At 35.7% G+C, this 11,258-nt stretch overlaps 1 non-coding gene across 1 annotated transcript; it reads right to left on the bottom strand.

The window, feature by feature from the left end:
* Positions 1-10,142: 10,142 nt before the first annotated feature.
* TRNAN-GUU (transfer RNA asparagine (anticodon GUU)) lies at positions 10,143-10,216 on the bottom strand. The gene has a single exon. It is a non-coding gene; the product is annotated as a tRNA-Asn (tRNA).
* Between the last annotated feature and the right edge of the window lie 1,042 nt (positions 10,217-11,258).

Genomic DNA, 11,258 nt, shown 5'->3' with positions numbered 1-11,258 from the left:
AACTTACCCCCTTTGTAAATAATTGAATCAACTTCTCAGAATTAACCCGGTGGATCCCAGTATCTGGTATATATTAATACATTTTTTCTTATTCTTCCGGCTAAAAGTCACTGTGAATTTTTAGCTTATTCTCTATATCTTCTTAGGAATGATCACTTGTTTTCAATTTGTAAAGTTCTTTCTATTATTATCTAACACTAGTTGGAAAGCCATGGATGTAGAGTTAGTAAAGTCATAGCTGTTAATTTCCATGTAAGTTTGTGTATTGAGGTAAAATGAAGACAAATGCCAGGTAAATTTCTTCAAATAAAGAATCCTCCTGCCACAGAATAACAAATACTAAACACGTCCCTGGGTGGGCTTGAACCAAAAACCTTTCAGTTAAAAGCCAAACGCGCTAACCAATTGCGCCACAGAGACACGTGAAAGTGCTTTCTAATGGATATTATCAGTAAGCAAAGATGAACCAGCAGAACTGAACTTAAACTGCTTAAAAGTTTCTAACTTGGATCATTTCTTACAAATGGACACTATAATATGAACTTGTGCAAAGTAAGAAATAACAGGATTATACCCTGTACATTGAGAATTTTGTCAGGGTGTGAAAATATCTTAGTTGTGATGGGGGCGAATCAATCCAGTTATAAAAGGGTTGAAATAGGGGTATTTCAGTTAGTCCAAGGATCCAAATATATGAGAACTTATTTGCAGTGTTATGAAATATTCTGGTGATGTATTCACAATGATAGATGTGCCAAATTGTATTTATAATAAAGATAGAGAATGGTGGAACTGAGTTTTTTCAATATAAAGCTATATGGCATTTGGTAGCACTCAAAATATGTGTTATAAATTTGTGGGTATACTTAGGAATATCAGAAATATAATGAGATAAAAGGGAATATGACAGGGATTTGTGCATTAAAATTCCAATGAGAAGGTAAGTAAGACAATGTATCTCTGTCCACAATGGAAGTTAGTTGGGACAGTGCCACCAGATGTGGGACAGTTTCCTCAGCCCCACAAAGTCTCCAACACAATGGTGATAAAGAAGGAAACATTTTATGAAATCATTAAGGTACTAAATACCAACGATAATGGGATTTCACTAAACTTGAGGCTAATGGAATTTTTTGAGATGTTATTTCTAAATGTAATCCAGTCCGCATTCTCCAGATAAGATTTTGCAACCAAAATTTGCTGCAATATATCAAGTGAAGAATAACATTCCAGACCAAAATTCTTCACTGTTTTTATTTTCTTCTGATGCCCCAGAGTCATGCGGAGTGACATATAGTTGTCTTGAAAATTACATGCAAACAATTTGGGGTTGATTCAAAGAGCTGATACACCACATTTCCTGTGAGTAACTGACTATAAGCCACACTTATGGTAGCTCCAAACTTGCACCAATTTGTTGTAGCCCCATAATGCTACATAAAAAAGTGATATCGGATTGCTAGGGGTCCAATTTCAACTGCTGAAACTTGTATTACTATACTGTTGCAAGATTAACTTACTCCCTTTTTAAATAATTGAATCAACTTCTCAGAATTAACCCAGTGGATCCCAGTATCTGGTATATATTAATACATTTTTCTTATTCTTCTGGCTAAAAGTCACTGTGAATTTTTAGCTTATTCTCTATATCTTCTTAGGACTGATCACTTGTTTTCAATTTGTAAAGTTCTTTCTAGTATTATCTAACACTAGCTGGAAAGCCATGGATGTAGAGTTAGTAAAGTCATAGCTGTTAATTTCCATGTAAGTTTGTGTATTGAGGTAAAATGAAGACAAATGCATGGTAAATTTTGTCTAATACCACAAAATAACAAATACTAAACACGTCCCTGGGTGGTCTTGAGCTACCAACCTTTCGGTTAACAGCCGAACGCGCTAACCAATTGCGCCACAGAGACACGTGAAAGTGCTTTCTAATGGATATTATCAGTAAGGGAAGATGAACCAGCAGAACTGAACTAAAACTGGTTAAAAGTTTCTAACTTGGATCATTTCTTACAATATCAAAAATATAATGAGATAAAAGGGAATATGACAGGGAGTTGGGCATTAAAATTCCAATGAGAAGGTAAGTAAGACAATGTATCTCTGTCCACAATGGAAGTAAGTTGGGACAGTGCCACCAGATGTGGGACAGTTTCCTCAGCCCCACAAAGTCTCCAACACAATGGTGATAAAGAAGGAAACATTTTATGAAATCATTAAGGTACTAAATACCAACGATAATGGGATTTCACTAAACTTGAGGCTAACGGATGTTTTTGAGATGTTATCTCTAAATGTAATCCAGTCCTCTAGGTGTGAGTGGTGTAAATGCTTTTAACATCGAAGGGGAATTAGCTCAAATGGTATAGTGCTCGCTTAGCATGCGAGAGGTAGTGGGATCAATGCCCGCATTCTCCAGATAATATTTTGGAACCAAAATTTGCTGCAATATATCAAGTGAAGAATAACATTCCTGACCAAAATTCTTCACTGTTTTTATTTTCTTCTGATGCCCCAGAGGAATGCAGAGTTACATATAGTTGTCTTGAAAATGACATGCAAACAATTTGGGGTTGATTCAAAGAGCTGATACACCACATTTAATGTGAGTAACTGACTATAAGCCACACTTATGGTAGCTCCAAACTTGCACCAATTTGTTGTAGCACCATATGCTGTATAAAAAAGTGATATCGGGTTGCTAGTCGTCCAATTTCAACTGCTGTAACTGGTGTTACTATACTGTTGCAAGGTTAACTTACCCCCTTTGTAAATAATTGAATCAACTTCTCAGAATTAACCTGGTGGATCCCAGTATCTGGTATATATTAATACATTTTTTCTTATTCTTCCGGCTAAAAGTCACTGTGAATTTTTAGCTTATTCTCTATATCTTCTTAGGACTGATCACTTGTTTTCAATTTGTAAAGTTCTTTCTATTATTATCTAACACTAGTTGGAAAGCCATGGATGTAGAGTTAGTAAAGTCATAGCTGTTAATTTCCATGTAAGTTTGTGTATTGAGGTAAAATGAAGACAAATGCCAGGTAAATTTCTTCAAATAAAGAATCCTCCTGCCACAGAATAACAAATACTAAACACGTCCCTGGGTGGGCTTGAACCAAAAACCTTTCAGTTAAAAGCCAAACGCGCTAACCAATTGCGCCACAGAGACACGTGAAAGTGCTTTCTAATGGATATTATCAGTAAGCGAAGATGAACCAGCAGAACTGAACTTAAACTGCTTAAAAGTTTCTAAATTGGATCATTTCTTACAAATGGACACTATAATATGAACTTGTGCAAAGTAAGAAATAACAGGATTATACCCTGTACATTGAGAATTTTGTCAGGGTGTGAAAATATCTTAGTTGTGATGGGGGCGAATCAATCCAGTTATAAAAGGGTTGAAATAGGGGTATTTCAGTTAGTCCAAGGATCCAAATATATGAGAACTTATTTGCAGTGTTATGAAATATTCTGGTGATGTATTCACAATGATAGATGTGCCAAATTGTATTTATAATAAAGATAGAGAATGGTGGAACTGAGTTTTTTCAATATAAAGCTATATGGCATTTGGTAGCACTCAAAATATGTGTTATAAATTTGTGGGTATACTTAGGAATATCAGAAATATAATGAGATAAAAGGGAATATGACAGGGATTTGGGCATTAAAATTCCAATGAGAAGGTAAGTAAGACAATGTATCTCTGTCCACAATGGAAGTTAGTTGGGACAGTGCCACCAGATGTGGGACAGTTTCCTCAGCCCCACAAAGTCTCCAACACAATGGTGATAAAGAAGGAAACATTTTATGAAATCATTAAGGTACTAAATACCAACGATAATGGGATTTCACTAAACTTGAGGCTAATGGAAGTTTTTGAGATGTTTTTTCTAAATGTAATCCAGTCCGCATTCTCCAGATAAGATTTTGCAACCAAAATTTGCTGCAATATATCAAGTGAAGAATAACATTCCAGACCAAAATTCTTCACTGTTTTTATTTTCTTCTGATGCCCCAGAGTCATGCGGAGTGACATATAGTTGTCTTGAAAATTACATGCAAACAATTTGGGGTTGATTCAAAGAGCTGATACACCACATTTCCTGTGAGTAACTGACTATAAGCCACACTTATGGTAGCTCCAAACTTGCACCAATTTGTTGTAGCCCCATAATGCTACATAAAAAAGTGATATCGGATTGCTAGGGGTCCAATTTCAACTGCTGAAACTTGTATTACTATACTGTTGCAAGATTAACTTACTCCCTTTTTAAATAATTGAATCAACTTCTCAGAATTAACCCAGTGGATCCCAGTATCTGGTATATATTAATACATTTTTCTTATTCTTCTGGCTAAAAGTCACTGTGAATTTTTAGCTTATTCTCTATATCTTCTTAGGACTGATCACTTGTTTTCAATTTGTAAAGTTCTTTCTAGTATTATCTAACACTAGCTGGAAAGCCATGGATGTAGAGTTAGTAAAGTCATAGCTGTTAATTTCCATGTAAGTTTGTGTATTGAGGTAAAATGAAGACAAATGCATGGTAAATTTTGTCTAATACCACAAAATAACAAATACTAAACACGTTCCTGGGTGGTCTTGAGCTACCAACCTTTCGGTTAACAGCCGAACGCGCTAACCAATTGCGCCACAGAGACACGTGAAAGTGCTTTCTAATGGATATTATCAGTAAGGGAAGATGAACCAGCAGAACTGAACTAAAACTGGTTAAAAGTTTCTAACTTGGATCATTTCTTACAATATCAAAAATATAATGAGATAAAAGGGAATATGACAGGGAGTTGGGCATTAAAATTCCAATGAGAAGGTAAGTAAGACAATGTATCTCTGTCCACAATGGAAGTAAGTTGGGACAGTGCCACCAGATGTGGGACAGTTTCCTCAGCCCCACAAAGTCTCCAACACAATGGTGATAAAGAAGGAAACATTTTATGAAATCATTAAGGTACTAAATACCAACGATAATGGGATTTCACTAAACTTGAGGCTAACGGATGTTTTTGAGATGTTATCTCTAAATGTAATCCAGTCCTCTAGGTGTGAGTGGTGTAAATGCTTTTAACATCGAAGGGGAATTAGCTCAAATGGTATAGTGCTCGCTTAGCATGCGAGAGGTAGTGGGATCGATGCCCGCATTCTCCAGATAATATTTTGGAACCAAAATTTGCTGCAATATATCAAGTGAAGAATAACATTCCTGACCAAAATTCTTCACTGTTTTTATTTTCTTCTGATGCCCCAGAGGAATGCAGAGTTACATATAGTTGTCTTGAAAATGACATGCAAACAATTTGGGGTTGATTCAAAGAGCTGATACACCACATTTAATGTGAGTAACTGACTATAAGCCACACTTATGGTAGCTCCAAACTTGCACCAATTTGTTGTAGCACCATATGCTGTATAAAAAAGTGATATCGGGTTGCTAGTCGTCCAATTTCAACTGCTGTAACTGGTGTTACTATACTGTTGCAAGGTTAACTTACCCCCTTTGTAAATAATTGAATCAACTTCTCAGAATTAACCCGGTGGATCCCAGTATCTGGTATATATTAATACATTTTTTCTTATTCTTCCGGCTAAAAGTCACTGTGAATTTTTAGCTTATTCTCTATATCTTCTTAGGACTGATCACTTGTTTTCAATTTGTAAAGTTCTTTCTATTATTATCTAACACTAGTTGGAAAGCCATGGATGTAGAGTTAGTAAAGTCATAGCTGTTAATTTCCATGTAAGTTTGTGTATTGAGGTAAAATGAAGACAAATGCCAGGTAAATTTCTTCAAATAAAGAATCCTCCTGCCACAGAATAACAAATACTAAACACGTCCCTGGGTGGGCTTGAACCAAAAACCTTTCAGTTAAAAGCCAAACGCGCTAACCAATTGCGCCACAGAGACACGTGAAAGTGCTTTCTAATGGATATTATCAGTAAGCGAAGATGAACCAGCAGAACTGAACTTAAACTGCTTAAAAGTTTCTAACTTGGATCATTTCTTACAAATGGACACTATAATATGAACTTGTGCAAAGTAAGAAATAACAGGATTATACCCTGTACATTGAGAATTTTGTCAGGGTGTGAAAATATCTTAGTTGTGATGGGGGCGAATCAATCCAGTTATAAAAGGGTTGAAATAGGGGTATTTCAGTTAGTCCAAGGATCCAAATATATGAGAACTTATTTGCAGTGTTATGAAATATTCTGGTGATGTATTCACAATGATAGATGTGCCAAATTGTATTTATAATAAAGATAGAGAATGGTGGAACTGAGTTTTTTCAATATAAAGCTATATGGCATTTGGTAGCACTCAAAATATGTGTTATAAATTTGTGGGTATACTTAGGAATATCAGAAATATAATGAGATAAAAGGGAATATGACAGGGAGTTGGGCATTAAAATTCCAATGAGAAGGTAAGTAAGACAATGTATCTCTGTCCACAATGGAAGTTAGTTGGGACAGTGCCACCAGATGTGGGACAGTTTCCTCAGCCCCACAAAGTCTCCAACACAATGGTGATAAAGAAGGAAACATTTTATGAAATCATTAAGGTACTAAATACCAACGATAATGGGATTTCACTAAACTTGAGGCTAATGGAAGTTTTTGAGATGTTATTTCTAAATGTAATCCAGTCCGCATTCTCCAGATAAGATTTTGCAACCAAAATTTGCTGCAATATATCAAGTGAAGAATAACATTCCAGACCAAAATTCTTCACTGTTTTTATTTTCTTCTGATGCCCCAGAGGAATGCGGAGTGACATATAGTTGTCTTGAAAATTACATGCAAACAATTTGGGGTTGATTCAAAGAGCTGATACACCACATTTCCTGTGAGTAACTGACTATAAGCCACACTTATGGTAGCTCCAAACTTGCACCAATTTGTTGTAGCCCCATAATGCTACATAAAAAAGTGATATCGGATTGCTAGGGGTCCAATTTCAACTGCTGAAACTTGTATTACTATACTGTTGCAAGATTAACTTACTCCCTTTTTAAATAATTGAATCAACTTCTCAGAATTAACCCAGTGGATCCCAGTATCTGGTATATATTAATACATTTTTCTTATTCTTCTGGTTAAAAGTCACTGTGAATTTTTAGCTTATTCTCTATATCTTCTTAGGACTGATCACTTGTTTTCAATTTGTAAAGTTCTTTCTAGTATTATCTAACACTAGCTGGAAAGCCATGGATGTAGAGTTAGTAAAGTCATAGCTTTTAATTTCCATGTAAGTTTGTGTATTGAGGTAAAATGAAGACAAATGCCAGGTAAATTTCATCAAATAAAGAATCCTCCTGCCACAGAATAACAAATACTAAACACGTCCCTGGGTGGGCTTGAACCACCAACCTTTCAGTTAACAGCCAAACGCGCTAACCAATTTCGCCACAGAGACACGTGAAAGTGCTTTCTAATGGATATTATCAGTAAGTGAAGATGAACCAGCAGAACTGAACTTAAACTGCTTAAAAGTTTCTAACTTGGATCATTTCTTACAAATGGACACTATAATATGAACTTGTGCAAAGTAAGAAATAACAGGATTATACCCTGTAAATTGAGAATTTTGTCAGGGTGTGAAAATATCTTAGTCGTGATGGGGGGCGAATCAATCCAGTTATAAAAGGGTTGAAATAGGGGGATTTCAGTTAGTCCAAGGATCCAAGTATATGAGAACTTATTTGCAGTGTTATGAATAATTCTAGTGATGTATTCACAATGATAGATGTGCCAAATTGTATTTATAATAAAGATAGAGAATGGTGGAACTGAGTTTTTTCAATATAAAGCTATATGGCATTTGGTAGCACTCAAAATATGTGTTATAAATTTGTGGGTATACTTAGGAATATCAGAAATATAATGAGATAAAAGGGAATATGACAGGGAGTTGGGCATTAAAATTCCAATGAGAAGGTAAGTAAGACAATGTATCTCTGTCCACAATGGAAGTTAGTTGGGACAGTGCCACCAGATGTGGGACAGTTTCCTCAGCCCCACAAAGTCTCCAACACAATGGTGATAAAGAAGGAAACATTTTATGAAATCATTAAGGTACTAAATACCAACGATAATGGGATTTCACTAAACTTGAGGCTAATGGAAGTTTTTGAGATGTTATTTCTAAATGTAATCCAGTCCGCATTCTCCAGATAAGATTTTGCAACCAAAATTTGCTGCAATATATCAAGTGAAGAATAACATTCCAGACCAAAATTCTTCACTGTTTTTATTTTCTTCTGATGCCCCAGAGGAATGCGGAGTGACATATAGTTGTCTTGAAAATTACATGCAAACAATTTGGGGTTGATTCAAAGAGCTGATACACCACATTTCCTGTGAGTAACTGACTATAAGCCACACTTATGGTAGCTCCAAACTTGCACCAATTTGTTGTAGCCCCATAATGCTACATAAAAAAGTGATATCGGATTGCTAGGGGTCCAATTTCAACTGCTGAAACTTGTATTACTATACTGTTGCAAGATTAACTTACTCCCTTTTTAAATAATTGAATCAACTTCTCAGAATTAACCCAGTGGATCCCAGTATCTGGTATATATTAATACATTTTTCTTATTCTTCTGGCTAAAAGTCACTGTGAATTTTTAGCTTATTCTCTATATCTTCTTAGGACTGATCACTTGTTTTCAATTTGTAAAGTTCTTTCTAGTATTATCTAACACTAGCTGGAAAGCCATGGATGTAGAGTTAGTAAAGTCATAGCTGTTAATTTCCATGTAAGTTTGTGTATTGAGGTAAAATGAAGACAAATGCATGGTAAATTTTGTCTAATACCACAAAATAACAAATACTAAACACGTCCCTGGGTGGTCTTGAGCTACCAACCTTTCGGTTAACAGCCGAACGCGCTAACCAATTGCGCCACAGAGACACGTGAAAGTGCTTTCTAATGGATATTATCAGTAAGGGAAGATGAACCAGCAGAACTGAACTAAAACTGGTTAAAAGTTTCTAACTTGGATCATTTCTTACAATATCAAAAATATAATGAGATAAAAGGGAATATGACAGGGAGTTGGGCATTAAAATTCTAATGAGAAGGTAAGTAAGACAATGTATCTCTGTCCACAATGGAAGTAAGTTGGGACAGTGCCACCAGATGTGGGACAGTTTCCTCAGCCCCACAAAGTCTCCAACACAATGGTGATAAAGAAGGAAACATTTTATGAAATCATTAATGTACTAAACACCAACGATAATGGGATTTCACTAAACTTGAGGCTAACGGATGTTTTTGAGATGTTATCTCTAAATGTAATCCAGTCCTCTAGGTGTGAGTGGTGTAAATGCTTTTAACATTGAAGGGGAATTAGCTCAAATGGTATAGTGCTCGCTTAGCATGCGAGAGGTAGTGGGATCGATGCCCGCATTCTCCAGATAATATTTTGGAACCAAAATTTGCTGCAATATATCAAGTGAAGAATAACATTCCTGACCAAAATTCTTCACTGTTTTTATTTTCTTCTGATGCCCCAGAGGAATGCAGAGTTACATATAGTTGTCTTGAAAATTACATGCAAACAATTTGGGGTTGATTCAAAGAGCTGATACACCACATTTAATTTGAGTAACTGACTATAAGCCACACTTATGGTAGCTCCAAACTTGCACCAATTTGTTGTAGCACCATATGCTGTATAAAAAAGTGATATCGGGTTGCTAGTCGTCCAATTTCAACTGCTGTAACTGGTGTCACTATACTGTTGCAAGGTTAACTTACCCCCTTTGTAAATAATTGAATCAACTTCTCAGAATTAACCCGGTGGATCCCAGTATCTGGTATATATTAATACATTTTTTCTTATTCTTCCGGCTAAAAGTCACTGTGAATTTTTAGCTTATTCTCTATATCTTCTTAGGACTGATCACTTGTTTTCAATTTGTAAAGTTATTTCTAGTATTATCTAACACTAGCTGGAAAGCCATGGATGTAGAGTTAGTAAAGTCATAGCTTTTAATTTCCATGTAAGTTTGTGTATTGAGGTAAAATGAAGACAAATGCCAGGTAAATTTCTTCAAATAAAGAATCCTCCTGCCACAGAATAACAAATACTAAACACGTCCCTGGGTGGGCTTGAACCACCAACCTTTCAGTTAACAGCCAAACGCGCTAACCAATTGCGCCACAGAGACACTTGAAAGTGCTTTCTAATGGATATTATCAGTAAGCAAAGATGAACCAGCAGAACTGAACTTAAACTGCTTAAAAGTTTCTAACTTGGATCATTTCTTACAAATGGACACTATAATATGAACTTGTGCAAAGTAAGAAATAACAGGATTATACCCTGTAAATTGAGAATTTTGTCAGGGTGTGAAAATATCTTAGTTGTGATGGGGGCGAATCAATCCAGTTATAAAAGGGTTGAAATAGGGGGATTTCAGTTAGTCCAAGGATCCAAGTATATGAGAACTTATTTGCAGTGTTATGAAAAATTCTGGTGATGTATTCACAATGATAGATGTGCCAAATTGTATTTATAATAAAGATAGAGAATGGTGGAACTGAGTTTTTTCAATATAAAGCTATATGGCATTTGGTAGCACTCAAAATATGTGTTATAAATTTGTGGGTATACTTAGGAATATCAGAAATATAATGAGATAAAAGGGAATATGACAGGGAGTTGGGCATTAAAATTCCAATGAGAAGGTAAGTAAGACAATGTATCTCTGTCCACAATGGAAGTTAGTTGGGACAGTGCCACAAGATGTGGGACAGTTTCCTCAGCCCCACAAAGTCTCCAACACAATGGTGATAAAGAAGGAAACATTTTCTGAAATCATTAAGGTACTAAATACCAACGATAATGGGATTTCACTAAACTTGAGGCTAATGGAAGTTTTTGAGATGTTATTTCTAAATGTAATCCAGTCCGCATTCTCCAGATAAGATTTTGCAACCAAAATTTGCTGCAATATATCAAGTGAAGAATAACATTCCAGACCAAAATTCTTCACTGTTTTTATTTTCTTCTCATGCCCCAGAGGAATGCGGAGTGACATATAGTTGTCTTGAAAATTACATGCAAACAATTTGGGGTTGATTCAAAGAGCTGATACACCACATTTCCTGTGAGTAACTGACTATAAGCCACACTTATGGTAGCTCCAAACTTGCACCAATTTGTTGTAGCCCCATAATGCTACATAAAAAAGTGATATCGGATTGCTA

This window comes from Taudactylus pleione, unplaced genomic scaffold (assembly GCF_031769625.1).
Source record: "Taudactylus pleione unplaced genomic scaffold, aTauple2 ptg000174l, whole genome shotgun sequence".
NCBI classification, from domain to species: Eukaryota; Metazoa; Chordata; class Amphibia; order Anura; family Myobatrachidae; genus Taudactylus; species Taudactylus pleione.
This window is presented reverse-complemented; position numbering and strand designations above follow the sequence as displayed.